Source organism: Rhinatrema bivittatum, chromosome 5 (assembly GCF_901001135.1).
Source record: "Rhinatrema bivittatum chromosome 5, aRhiBiv1.1, whole genome shotgun sequence".
In the NCBI taxonomy this organism is placed as follows: Eukaryota; Metazoa; Chordata; class Amphibia; order Gymnophiona; family Rhinatrematidae; genus Rhinatrema; species Rhinatrema bivittatum.
This window is the reverse complement of record NC_042619.1, coordinates 115684283-115698161: the sequence shown is the minus strand read 5'-3', so window position 1 is coordinate 115698161 and position 13879 is coordinate 115684283. Positions and strand designations below refer to the sequence as shown.

At 37.9% G+C, this 13879-nt stretch overlaps 1 protein-coding gene across 1 annotated transcript in view; it reads left to right on the top strand.

The window, feature by feature from the left end:
- The window catches only part of FOXO1 (forkhead box O1), a 150404-nt gene extending 137136 nt beyond the window's left edge, over positions 1-13268 (top strand). Inside the window, exon 3 of the mRNA XM_029602765.1 lies at positions 9465-13268. The gene's annotated coding sequence lies outside the window, so the exon portion shown is untranslated. The remainder of the gene's footprint in view (positions 1-9464) is intronic.
- Positions 13269-13879: the final 611 nt, after the last annotated feature.

The window sequence follows — 13879 nt, the reverse complement described above, 5'->3', positions numbered from 1 at the left end:
CTAGAGAACATTACCTCTTGGTTGTGACATCTGCTCTAAGATGCCATTCAGAACTATTGAGCTCTAGAGACTTAGGTTGCTCAATATATTATATTTATGCAAAGCTAAAAATTGGTACTACCTCATTGGCACTGAAGGCATTTGTTCCAAAAGATCCAGGAGTTGCACAAACTGATGGCAATCATTCAACACCTAGAGACTGCACCTCATCCTTGGAGACAAAATCTAAACTTGGGTCCAGGAGCAGGGAACCCTTCCACTCTGCCCACAAGGATTTCTTGGGGTTGAGCCTGGACCCAAAGAGAGCAGAAACAGATTATCAGGTAAAGGCACTGAAGTATCTGCACTAATCTCCATTGGCACTTGAGCCTGTATGCTCTCCCAAGTGACTTTGTCAGGAGGTGAGCTCAGCCTCCCATATTGATAGCCAGCAGTGATAATCTCCAGGGTTTCAAACCACAATAAGTGCATCCCTTTTAACAGCCCAGGGTGTTAAAAGCCCAGGGTGACTGACCTACAATCTTTGAGAGGCAATCAGACATCAAAATCCTTGAGCTCCCAATCAGCACCACAAACAGGTGGAATTGATGGTTTAGAGCTTCTCAATGCCATCTGTTGTGTCAATAGAACTGGTCTTTGACACCTTTGTCAAGGCACCAATCTGTTTATACTAAAACTGCAATGCATCTGTGCCAAACTAAGTCAGCTTTAGAATTTGAAGCCGGTCCAGCAATGTTCAGTCCTGATGGCAAAGTAGCCATCTTATAAATCTACTAAGGCTTTGGTTTGCAGGTCCGTGGCACTCCATATTATAGCTTAAGGTTATTATGTCTGAGTCTGAAGATTTCTGGGATACAGTTGTCAGAAGAGTCATTTAGTAGAGGAATATTCTCCTGACCTCTCCTCAAAACCTTTCTTTCCACAGTTGAGGAATATATCCCCCCCCCCCCCCAGACATATTCTTCACAATTTTCAAGCAGAAAATGACTAAGGTTATTCCTTTTAATTTAGAGATTGAGTGGAGGCCAGGACATCACTTTTAAACCTTCATAGCAACCTTAATACCCCTAAGGAATTGGTGGCATGAACTTCTGCAGGATGTACATGAGAATATGGGAACTCGCGCTCCTGATATGTCTTAATAAGAAGGCAGACACCAGGTATTGTGTCCAAACAGCCACATTATTATTTTTTTAAATACATCTTTATTTATAAATTGTCCTTGACATACAATCATAGGTTACAATATACAATAGCCAAATCACAACTTTGATGCTGTATCACATGGTAAAAGTGCAGAATGGTGGTATCTGCAGGGCCCACATATACAATTAACATTTAACATTTCAGCTCCTCCTCAGAGAGCGAGAGAACCTTTATGTAACCCCCAGATTTAACCCCTGTGAGCAGCTAAATATTGTTGCAAGGGGCCCTAAATCGCATTATATTTAAACTGTTTATTCCACATTATATATCGCAGATGTTCTGTCTGCTATATTACGCACCTGTCAGTGCCAGTATTCAGTATAGGGGTTTCTTCTCCAGAAAGTAAGAATTGTGAAACATGCTGTCAACAAAAGTTGGTTCACCAGAATTCTGTGCTTTTGAGGGATCAACGAACCATCCCAACAGACCATATAAAAATAGGGAGGTTTAGTATATTCTCAGTCTCTTGCTATATCTTACTCCAAAGAAAGTTCCCCTTGTCAATACAACCACATATGTATAAAAGATCTAGTTTTGCTGCATCCCCTGCCATCACTGTGGGCTAGCCTCTGGAAATAGCTTAGAATAAAAAAGTGGAGTACGATATGTCCTATGCAGTAGCCAGATCATCAGTTCTACCCAGTGCTGGCATAGAGAGCTTTGATGAAAATTCATCCAGATAACTTTCCAGGTTTTAGCAAGTCTACATCCAAATCTTCATTCCATTTGTTCATTAAAACCTCTGACTTTCCAAGCAAAATACCCCAATAAATAAGCATTATACCTTTAATGGAGGTGTCTGGATCAGAAAGATAGCTTTCCATGCCATTCAGCTCTTGAACAGGAGCTGAGATCAATAATTTCAGAGAGCATATGTCATAATTGCAAGTAATAAACTTGCATTCTGGTAAGGTCAAATTCCTGAGATAAAGATTCAAAAGTTTGAAAAGGCCCATTCTCTCACAATTGAGCTAAGCAATACAACCTGTATTCCCTCCACTCCTTGAAAGCTGGAGAGAAAGTGAGCCCAGAAATATTAGAATTCCCATATATGGGAGTCAGGGGTGTAAACACCTCACCTTCCAACCCCAAAAATCCCTGCATCTGCCTTCAGATTTTAAGTGTATGCACAATAATGGGATTATTCCTGGACACTCATCTTCATAACACAGACTCATAGTTTGGCTACATCCATCTGCAGCTGTTTCAACTGCAACCAAGATTCATTTGCGTGACCAACCAAGCTTTCAGACATAACCAATCAGGCAGCCCAATAGTAGGCTTTCAAATTAGGGAGTGCCATCCCACCTTATTTCTTAGGAAGCCACAACCGACTTAGTCTCATACATGCCCAATGATTGCCCCAAATACATTTAGACATCTGTTGTTGTAGTTCATCAAAAACCCTAGTTGGGACATCACAGGACACATGTTGGAACAAAGGAGCTTCAGAAGGACATTCATTTTGAGCAAGTTGATACAATCAGCCCACGAAATTGACAAATCCATACATTTCCTCAAATCATACTTAATTTTCACTATTAAGTTGTTCCTGGAGAATAAATTTCTGAGATGTTTGGAAATATAAACTCCTAAATATGTAAACCCCTCTTGCACCACCTTAAATCTTGCTATTCACCCAGGGATACATTATTTAGGCCCTATTGGTAATATTTCTGATTTCTCATAATTAACCTTGTATCCAGAGAAAGCACTGTAACTGGCCAGTGCCTCAAGCAACGCCAGGCCTGAGATTTGCAGATTGGACAAAAAAAAATTAGAACATCGCATAAAGAGAGATTATGGCCAAATTATTTTTGACAGTCCAGTTATCACACTGGTGTATGGTAGTTAAAACCATCAGGAAAAGAGCCAAATAGTCTCCAATTTCAGCACTCTCGGGGCATGATTCCCAAACTTTGAATCCTTATGGGAATGGTTTTTTTTTTTGGTTTTTTTTTTCCCAGACTGCTGTGCTGCAGTCTTGCATAAAGTTCTATCAGATATTATGTTTCTCCCTCAAAAGAAAAAGGGAGAACTTGTTTACTTGCCAAACACTAGTGAGGGTGGGAAACATCTGTGTTTTTTTAACCTATGATGCTTTCAAAACATAGAAAGCCTTTGCCATGGCTGTTGGTGCCCACAGACATTCATGATTATAGGCCTAAAGCCTGGAAAGAGGACCTGGAGGACAGGCTTGCAGACATGTCCTGCAGTAGAAAGAACATCTTTGGAGACAAAGTCAAGGAAGCAATAGATCTTACCAAAGACCACTGTTCTGTGCTTCTCTGCCATCTCTGTACCTCTCTCCATCTCAAGGAAGTATCAGTGGAGCAGAGGAAACAGTTTGCTCAGCAGAGAAGTTTTCATCCGTTCCCCAGATCAACAGCAGATCTAAAGGTCTCACCTATGCGATTGCAGAAGGTCAAAACCAGGGTTGTGTTCGACTGGATGTAGAGTTTCTCTATACTGGTCAATCTGCCTGTTAAGGGAAGCCTGAGGTTTTATGTAAACTATTAGACCCCCTCTAAGCTTGGGCAGCTGGGTTCTTGGATTATAAAGAGAGGCTACACAATATAATTTATTGGAAATCTCCTACAAATCACCCACCAGAGGACCCTTTATCTCCCTTTCTCACTAAGAATAGCTAAAAATGGAACTTTCCTTTTTTACAGCCCAAAACGACCGAACCCAAAGTGAATGAACCTGTCTTTCACAAGAAAGAATGCCAGAATTTTACTACAGGTACTTCCTGGTACAAAAGAAGAATGTTGAACACCATCCCCATCATAGTTCTAAAGACCTCATCCGGCAGCACTAAACAGAGCTGTCTCTCCAAGCTAGTAGAGATTTGAGCTCCACTGAGCATGTGCAGGAATTCCTGTGCAGGCATTGCCTAAACTTCCTCAGTCTATTTTTGTCTGCGCTTCGCATGGACAGTTATTTCTGTCTCTCCACAGGAAATTTTTTCTCCTCACATTTTTCTTGCTTCTGTGACCCACGAAGACATTTAAGTGCTAACATGGTCTCAAAAAAGACCTGCAGTTTAAAATACTGCTCATCTGGAAAAATTAATTCCATTACTAATGGCCACAACTACTGCTATCTGTTTGGGCCCAGACCATGACCAACCCAACTGCCCAGAATGTGGTAGAATGTCACCAAAGCCCCAGAGACAAAGAGCTGCAAAAATAGCGGGACATCAGTCCAAGGGAACATCTTTTTCCTCGCTAGAAGCGCTGCCAGTAAGTCTCCTGGACTAGCCCCAGAATGGGAAATAGTGGAATCACTGAAAGATACCCAAAATCAAAATACAGAGATTCTTCTGACTCTTGCTAAGAAACAGAAAACATCTAAAGTGCCGCTTTGACTCCAAAGGCTCCACAAGGTTGTCAGTAAAGTGTGATGCATCGAAAAAAGCAACTCAGACCACTAAATGGAGCATTTAGGCAAAAAAGATGGCAGATGCATTGGAGTGCCCAATGCATGTCTGAACAAAACTTCCAAAGCACAGCGCAAAGATACTTTCCCACAGTACATCAGGTTGGTGTACTCTGCATATACTCCAATACAAATACACGAGGCACCTGAAAAATCCTCTTCAGACTCTTCAAGGAAGAGAAGGAAATGAAAGCTAATGGAGAAGATCTGCCAGTTCAGATGAAAGTCCTACCTTGTCATTCCAATCTCCTGGATCAACAACTTCAAAAAATCTGAGAAGCAACTAACTAACTTTTCCCATATACACTCTGAAAAGCATTATACTCGGGACATCTTAAAGGCAGCCCTTCTCCCTGAATAGCAGACTTACCTATTCTGTAAACTTTAGCACTTACTGAGGAGTCTCTGAGGCAACACTCATATGGGAACTCTGCATATGCTCAGTAGATCTCAGAGCTGTACTAACTTGGAGAGACACACTGTTCAGTGCCCTCGGATGACGTCACCCACAGAGCATGGCTAATTTTCCTGCTATTTGTGAAAAACACAGTTTATGGTAAGCAAACTTGCTTTTTTTAGGATTGAGGGGGTTCAGAGTGCCCTGTTCATGGGAAATTCCACTTGTGCCTGGAAAAAGCTTTTCTAGAACATTGTGTTCCCACTGTTGGATGACATCTTTGACTGTTTATCCTGCTGTCCTCTGAGAACACCTATTACTAGTTAGCATCTCATAGACATGGGAGCAGTGATTTATATACTAGCAGAGGTTTTCAGGTATCTATTCAAATTTAGTTTGTGCTCCTGAAGAAGTAACTGGATTTTCACTCAGTTGGACCTCAAGAGACTGAACAAATTGTGGTATAGAAGACTCATATGGAATCTCTGCCTTCCATCTGTCAACTTTACCACACATAACTCTGCTTTGCGGGCAGCGTTTGTATACAGAGCCCTCCAGTTAAGCCTGATAGCTCTAAGAATGTATACAAAGTTGCCTGGTACCCCAGTAGCAATGCTTTAGGAGCAAGGGATTTTTGTTTATGCCTATCTGGAGGAGTAGCCTAGTGGTTAGAGCTATGAACCAGGAAAACCAGGGTTCTGGGGCAGGGTTAAGTTACATGTATAAATCTGTATTTTAAAACCAGAGGCCGCAGCGTGCAGCAGCTTGTTAGCTGCATATATTTACTGCTTCTCCTGATGAGATGTAAGTCTGCAGAAATCCCGTTTTAGACCTAACACGACAGAGTGAAGGGTCCGGGTCAAGTAGGGTAAGGGGCAGGCTGAAGAACCAGAGGGGTCTGGATGATCTCAAGAGAGACTGGGCAAACTGGTGGACTACTTGGCAAAACTGAGAATGTCCTTCATGTGAGCATGTTTTAAAATCTGCTTATCTGTGCAAGTTAAAGCCGATAAAGTAACGGCTTAAAATTAGAAGCACATTTACGTGTGGTAGGTGTATTTTAAATCATATGCATGCAGTTGTGTGCATGATTTAAAATTCCAGCATGTATGGGCACTTACGCACTTGTGTTACCAGCCCTATTTGCAAGAAGGTTGAACAAATACTGCTTAACATCAGGAGAAGGGGGACCTAAATCAGAAGGTAGAGTGTCCTAGTGCTAGATCTCATGGTATCTTGCTTTAACAGGAAGGTTCCCTCACTTTTCATCAAATTCAAAGATCTGTGAATGGTGACTGTAGATGAACTGTCTCAAAAAATGGAGCAGTTCATTGTTATGCAATTTTTCCTTTGGACAAATGATAAAGGGTAGTAGACAGAAATGGTACTAATTTGAAATGATCATGATAGAGCCTAACTGGTAGACCTTGTAGAAATACTGGTGGCACAGCCATTCAAATTTCTTTTCAAGATGGATTAAAATCAATTAGTATTTCAGCCAAATCCAGAATCACTATCCCTGATGGCTTGGAATTTGTGGCTTTCCCTAAATAAAAATGAGTATTCAGATAAAATAGTGGCAGGTTTACCAAAGCCAGTAAAGGCTTCCCCAAATTACCATTTGGAGAAAGTTTGCTTTCTGGTTTTGAGAGAGGAACATTTCTGCCACTAATGCTGCTTTGAAATCTGTTTTGAAATACTGGTATTTGTTTTGATAAAGGCCTAAAAGGGTATAAGTGATGACACTATTGACAATTTGAAGTCCAGCATAAGGCAGTGAATTATCTTTCCACTCAGATGAAAGCTTCTTGGAGCAACTGTTACTCAATTTAAAAATCTGTTACTAAATTTAAAGACATTCATGAAGCCACTTTTTATATTGTTAGCCTCAGTTTTTCCTGGTTTCTTGACAACCAATTCAATTTCTTGGTTGCAGTCTGCTCGTCAATAAGTCTGAGCTATTCTGCCTTCTGTTTCTTAATTTCTACAGTTCTTTAATGATCAGGTATTTGCTATTCATGCCCCCATTATCTCCTCCTTGGAGAACTGTAATTTACTATATGTGGGAATTTTCAACACCCTTAACTACCCATAGAACACCCTTAACTACCCATAGAACATAGAATACAATACAAAACCCTATGTACAATACATAAATTAATATATGATGAAAAGGCAGACTGGCTGAACACAGCACTTCGGGTACATGTACCACACAGCTTAGATCAGCTAACAAACCACTCCTAACCATTCCTTCAGTCAGGACAGCTAGACTAACCCAAGTTAGAAAAAGGGCTTTATCCTTAGCAGGTCCTACACTGTGGAACACAATGCCACTAGAAATCAGATTACAAAGAGACCTAAACACCTTTAAAAAAAAAAAAAAGTTTAAAAACCTGGATTTTTAAACAAGCCTTTTACAAAGAGAACAGAGAATAGAAAGTAAACAGGAATTGGCAGAAGTTCACCAGCACACAACACTGTTCTCAAAATGTATGTTGTAATAGTTTATTGGTTTACCTCACAGCTAACCTAATAGAAATACACAGAACATGAGAATTAAACCTGTAATTAAGTAACCTGCATGTATACATGGTCAAGACCTACCTCACTCAACAAATGAGATTTTTTTTATGACATGATGAAACCGAACCTTTTTGGCACTTGTTAGAATGTACTACCGTACATATTCATCTACTTTAATTTATGTGCCTGCATGTAAACCGTTGTGATGGTATAAAACTTAACGACGGTATAGAAAAGATTTTAAATAAATAAATGTAGCTCGTATTCAGGCAGACATGCTTCTTTCTGCTGATCATGAGGGTACATAAATTTGACTGTATAACCCCATTCCTGAAAAGCTTATACTAGCTACCAATCCTCTACCATACCAAATTTAAAATCTTAACCCTGACCTATAAATCCCTCAGACCATCCTGCCCCTGTGGGACCTCCTGCTCACTATCATCCCAGTCGTAAGCCTGTCACAATCCCACCTCTGAGAACAATGCATCTTATCTGCACCAGAAATGGAACTTTCTCAGGATCTGCCTCAACACTTTGTAGTTCCTTACCCCCCTTATATCAGGTTGGCCCTAAACTCCTATATTTCAGAAAACTGGTAAAAATCCTGGCTATTTGAAGCAGAATTTGGTACCAGTCAGTAACATCTGCAATCACAATATCTGAACTTCTCCATTCTCTATGCTCACTCCTGCCATTTTTATTACTTTGCACCTGCAGAAATTCTGTCCCCCTAACGCACACGTGCACACACTCACACTCTGTCAGGATACACTAATCAAGCATATTAACCATCTACCTTACTGCTTTAGCCTCCCACCTTTCTTGACTAGTTGGGGGACACATTCTGGAATGATTGTTCTTACACTAGTTCAATAGGATTTATTTTATCTTCTTGGTCTGGCCATTTTAACTGATTATTACTTAATGGATTGTAACTCAATTTGAACTCTTGGTGGAAAAGCGTGTCATAAATAAACGCATGATGATGTAATTGCATGGATAGTCCTTAGTTTTATTTGTAAGGTGAATTCATCTTTTCAATTGAATCAGGTGGTGGTGCTGCCTCCATTTATGCCCAGAATCCAAATCTCTATTGGAGAGAAATGTGCACTGGATTTTGAAGTGGTAACACTGTTATTTAGTGGTGGTAGAATATTTCCAGAAATAGGAGCAGTTTTTATTTAGGGCTATCAGTCATCCATTGCTAGATGGATTAAAAAGACATTGTATCCTCAAAGCTTACATGGGGCTGTGGAGGAAGAGCTCTAATAGTGTCAGACTGGAGAGTAGATGTGTCTTTGGCAGAGATTTATAAGGCTGCCGTTTGGAATCTGGTACATACTTTTACTGAGCATTATTGTATTGACAGATGGGCATCAGTGGATGCAGTGTTTGGAAAAAGTTATCACAGTATATTAAGGGCACCAGTGAGATCCTTCTCTGCCAATCTGTACTTTATAGGGATTTAACAGAGGAAGAATGTCTTTTACCTATTAATTCTACTTCTGTTAATCCCATGCCAGCCTGGACCAAACCCATCCTAATAAAAGGTAAGCAAGTGAAAGTGTAACCTTGGTTTGAGCATAATATTGGTTTATGCTCACATTCTAGCTTGTTTTAGTTTTTTCTCTTTTAGTGTTCTTATGCCTACAGTATTATTGGGGGAATGCAGGGAGGAAAAGCAGCAGAAAGGATCCTGGGAGGAAAGGTACATTACGGGAACTCTTTCTAAGAAGACTGATGTTGGTCTGTTGAGCCAGCATGTGGCTTTCTATCCTACATGATTCAGATTGACAAATATATACAGAAAGGGAGCTAGCAGATAAAATGAACATTTGTGGAAATTAATATTGTCAAGTAATTCATTTTATCTCTTTTTTTGTTGTATTAGGTTTTCATTAAATGTACATCAGGAGAGGTCTGACCATAGGAACAGAGAAAAGAAGTCCAAAGATGTCCTTCATTCTTCTCTATTTTTCTCAATAAAAATGTTCCTTTTTTCTTTTCATGAGACTTGGTAGCCAAGACTTGGCAGCAGAGTGTTTTCCTTTACAGGATGTTTGCAGGTTGTGCACCATTGTAGATAAAATATCCAACAGCACAGTTCTTTTTACTGTAAGTGCCAAACTCACTACACTATGTATTCACAGAAAATACTTTTTACATCATGTTCTGCTTTCAAGTTTTGTATGTGAGCTATAGATGCAGATTTTTGTAAAAGAAATAGCCATTTGGTCCTAAGGTTTTATACACTTTTAATACTGTGATCTCATATCTGAAATTCCATTAATGCTATCTATGACTGACTGAACTTTTTAGTCAGAATTATTTTGGTCTTCATTTGCAGCTGAATGACCTGCCTTACTTTGATATGGAAATCAGGCAGTCTCTAACTTGACTAAATGAAAGATGTAAGACTGGATTAAAAAAAAAAAAAAAAAAGTACAACAGCAAAACAATTGATTAGATAGCATCTTGTAATTAATTTAGTATGCTAGTTGTTGCTGTTTTTCATATATATATATATATATATATATAATATCATACAAGTGTTTTTGGAGCTTTACCATAAAGAATATTGATGGATTTGAGCATTTTTTTAAATAAACTAGTATCTGTGTAATTGTTTCCTTAAATAAAATTTTTACTTTGCTACAGATTACTTATAACTCTTCAGAACCACAAGCAGTCAGGAGCACCATTCGTGACATTTTATTTTTGTATTTTTAACTGTATTAGTACCAGTTTTATACACACACTGGTACAGTATGTACACCCTAGGGTGCTATTCAGTGAGGTTTTTCATAAGTAATCTTACAGAAACAAAAATCATAAGGATACCTTAAATACTAAGTAAATGTCATATTTTAGGCAGGAAAGTGATGTATAGTTGTAGACACTTTGCATTTCATGTTGGTGAAATATTTAATCAGTTTCATGTATGCTTTTCTTTCATCATTTCATTTGATCATAACTATGAATACCATAAAGTGTTAAGGATTCCTTGATAGACACACATGTAAAGTTTCATATTGTATTTATTTCCTGGAGGTTTCATAATGTTTGTGAACCCAAAAGCAGGACATTGTTTTCTGAAAATATTCACTTGCTTAACTAGTTATTTATAGTGTGCTTTTTTTATTATTCTGACGCACAAAATGTTCATTCCCTATATTGAATGTTCCATTTAAAGCCTACTCCAATCTGTAGACACTTTAAAATTTGCCCCTTAAAACTTGTCCACAGATAATATAATGTAGAAAACGTTATGCATGGAATACCAGTTTTATTTGGACAGACTGCTAGCTTTTTGTATTCTTGAGTGATTGGCAGTGACACCATCAAGTGGAGTACATCCTTTTGCTATTTAAAAAAAAAAAATCACTATACAAATATCAGACAATTCTGCTCCCTCAATCTTTTCTCATTAAACAGTTTAATTTGTTTAGGATAGTCTGTGAGGTTTGCATAATGAAAGTCATTTATTGATGATTTTTCCATCAGTATTGTTGAAGTGCAACAGACCCAAATCCTCAGCACAGCTACAGACATCTCCATTTATTTAATATCTGAATAAAAATTAAGCAAAAGTAATACCTTGGTCTTCAAGACATGGCTCTGTTAACAGCAGCACCAAGAATTCTCTGTTTAATGGTATAACAGTAGGCTGCATATGCTACTTAGTCATTTTGTAGAAAGAGAACCAATTCATACTTTTCTGGTGATTACATCTTTGTTTTTTCTTTTTTTTTTGGGGGGGTGGGGGTGGGTAGGGGGTGGTGTATCTACACCCTAGCCACATAGATATGAATCTGCTCCATTAGATCCAGATTGCTCCTTCAAAATCTACAGAGTTGGAGATTTACTACTTTCTTGTACAATAATGTAGGCTTATCATAGTGAAATATGCATCAAAGTGTATCATGTTAAATTATAATATATGAGCAAAGTAGACTGTATAAAATCCTGTTCAAACATTTGAAAATATGCATTTGGTACTATCTGTTAATACAAATGTAAAGATCATCTCCTACTTTTGCTTTTTTTTTTAGTCTAATCTTGCAAAGTTCTGCTGTATTTCTCATGTGACTCTATGGTATATAATGAAATCAGTGAATGGCATATTTGCCCGTTTTCAAATCAAATGTTATGTGGTCTCCAGTAATATTCTTTTTCAGTTCCAATACTGATTTCTTAGGCTGAGTTTTGTCAAAATTATTGTAAACTATTGTTTTGTGAAATGTGCAAATGATCTTATCTATGCAGCCTGGTTTTTGATTTTTTATTTGGTTTGTACTGTTAAAAGTATATTGTATTATTGAGCTATTCTAATATTTTCAATAGAAAGATGTATTTCAGTAATATAACTATATAAAATAAGATGTTTATTAGGCAACAGATTCATACATGGAAAGTCCCGCATTTGGAAAACTGACACTGTTTTAAGTTGCCTACATTTCTAACCAAATGTTGTCCTGCTTAATAGTGAGCACAGAACCCATAAGAAGATGGAAAACTTAAAATTGGACCAACTTTGAAATTGTATAAAATTTGCACTTGTTAAACCACTGGATGTATGTTATCAGTACTTTTTTTATTTTACTTATTTTTAAATTCATATTTTCATTATGAAATTGTTAATTTATAACTGATTTAAATAAGATTTTCTCGTGTTTTGTAACCATCATATGGAAGATTCAATGTGTTTTATGCAAACAAAGAGTATGTTGGCATTAAGCTTGGCCTCTTTCATCTATTGTGTAGTAGACCAGCAGAATCACTTATCTGCATGTACATATTGCTAGTTATACTTGTGTGTGGTATAACATTCCTGTGTTTCACTACACTAGATTAGTAACAATTCGTAATTAAAGTTGATATCTAGATATTTCAGACAAGTGCCTGATGATGATGTACTACAGACACAAGAACAATCTTTCCTTTTAATGTATGAAGCCATAAATGTATATAAATTATGTTAAATCTATCTTGTTTTTTTATTTTTTTTATTTTGTCGATGTTTATGTAGGGATTTTTGCTGCTTTAGTAGGCATGATCTTATAAATGGATATTTCTTTACAAGGCAGTCTGGGTGTTTCCATCAGCATCAGAGAGGAGAAATGCAGGCATTTGTAAAATTAAAAAAAATGTTTTGGGACTTTAAGATATTTAAGGGTTTCTCTTTTTACATTTTTTGTTTATACAATTTGAAATTATAAACCAAGAACAAACTTGTTAGAGAAATAGAAGTATACTTAAAAAAAACCTTCCATAAAGAAAAAGACAACAATAATGCACTTCACTTAGTACATAATTAGAGGGGGTTTCAATATAAGCAAAAAGAGGGAACGAGATGCCAATAAACCAACTGAAAAAGCTGAAGCTACTGCCACAATTCTTAAATGAGGTAAAAATAGAGAATAACTGTCAGTAATAAAGTTGACTCTAATTAGCAACATTTACCACTACAGATTCAGTGTTTGTTTTTTTTTGTCTAAAAGTCCTTAAGCATTTTATGACCTAACTCAATTATCTATTAGCAGGCGTAGGGATGATGCAGCAAAAAATTTGCACCATGAGAAAAACAGCCACCTGCTGTATAGAAATATTTGTATATCTTGTGCCATGCTACTCAAATTTGAAACTCCCGCTCCTGATATTTTGTGACTCAAAAATAAAACATCTTTATATCTTACATGACCTAATCGTGGTCTGTTTTGAGAATGAAAAAGATTCCAAGATCCAAGTTGTGGTTCTAGTCTGTGTTAAATACCCTTCTCCAGGCTCTTCTCTCTGGTTCTTTGTGCCTCCCAGCAATGCGATAATAAGCTCTTGTAACTGGATATGTAGTTTCTTTTGGCATCTCCACTGAAGTCACAAAGGAAAATTTGGGGAAATCCAGGACCTGAAGATTCAAGCATCTAGCTTGGCTTTATAGCTGTTCCAGCTTGTGATGTATAGACACCTTATTTTTTCATCTGTGCAACACTGGAATTTTGAAGCACCTCAATTTGGTACTCTAGGTCTAGCTCCTCCTAGAATACTTCTTAGCAAGTCATGTTTTCAGGATATCCACAATGAATAGGCATGGGGTAGAGTTGCATGCACATCCTCGCACTCTGGGACACCCTCACCACCCAAATAAAGAACCTCCTCTTGCAGATATCCCTCACCCACAAAAAAACAGAAATACTTCACATATCAAGCAAACTCTCCACCAAAACCAACAAAGACTCCTCCTCCAGCCAACCGGACACCTCCCCTCATACGTTCCAAGTTGGATTACTGTAACTCCCTCCTCCTCGG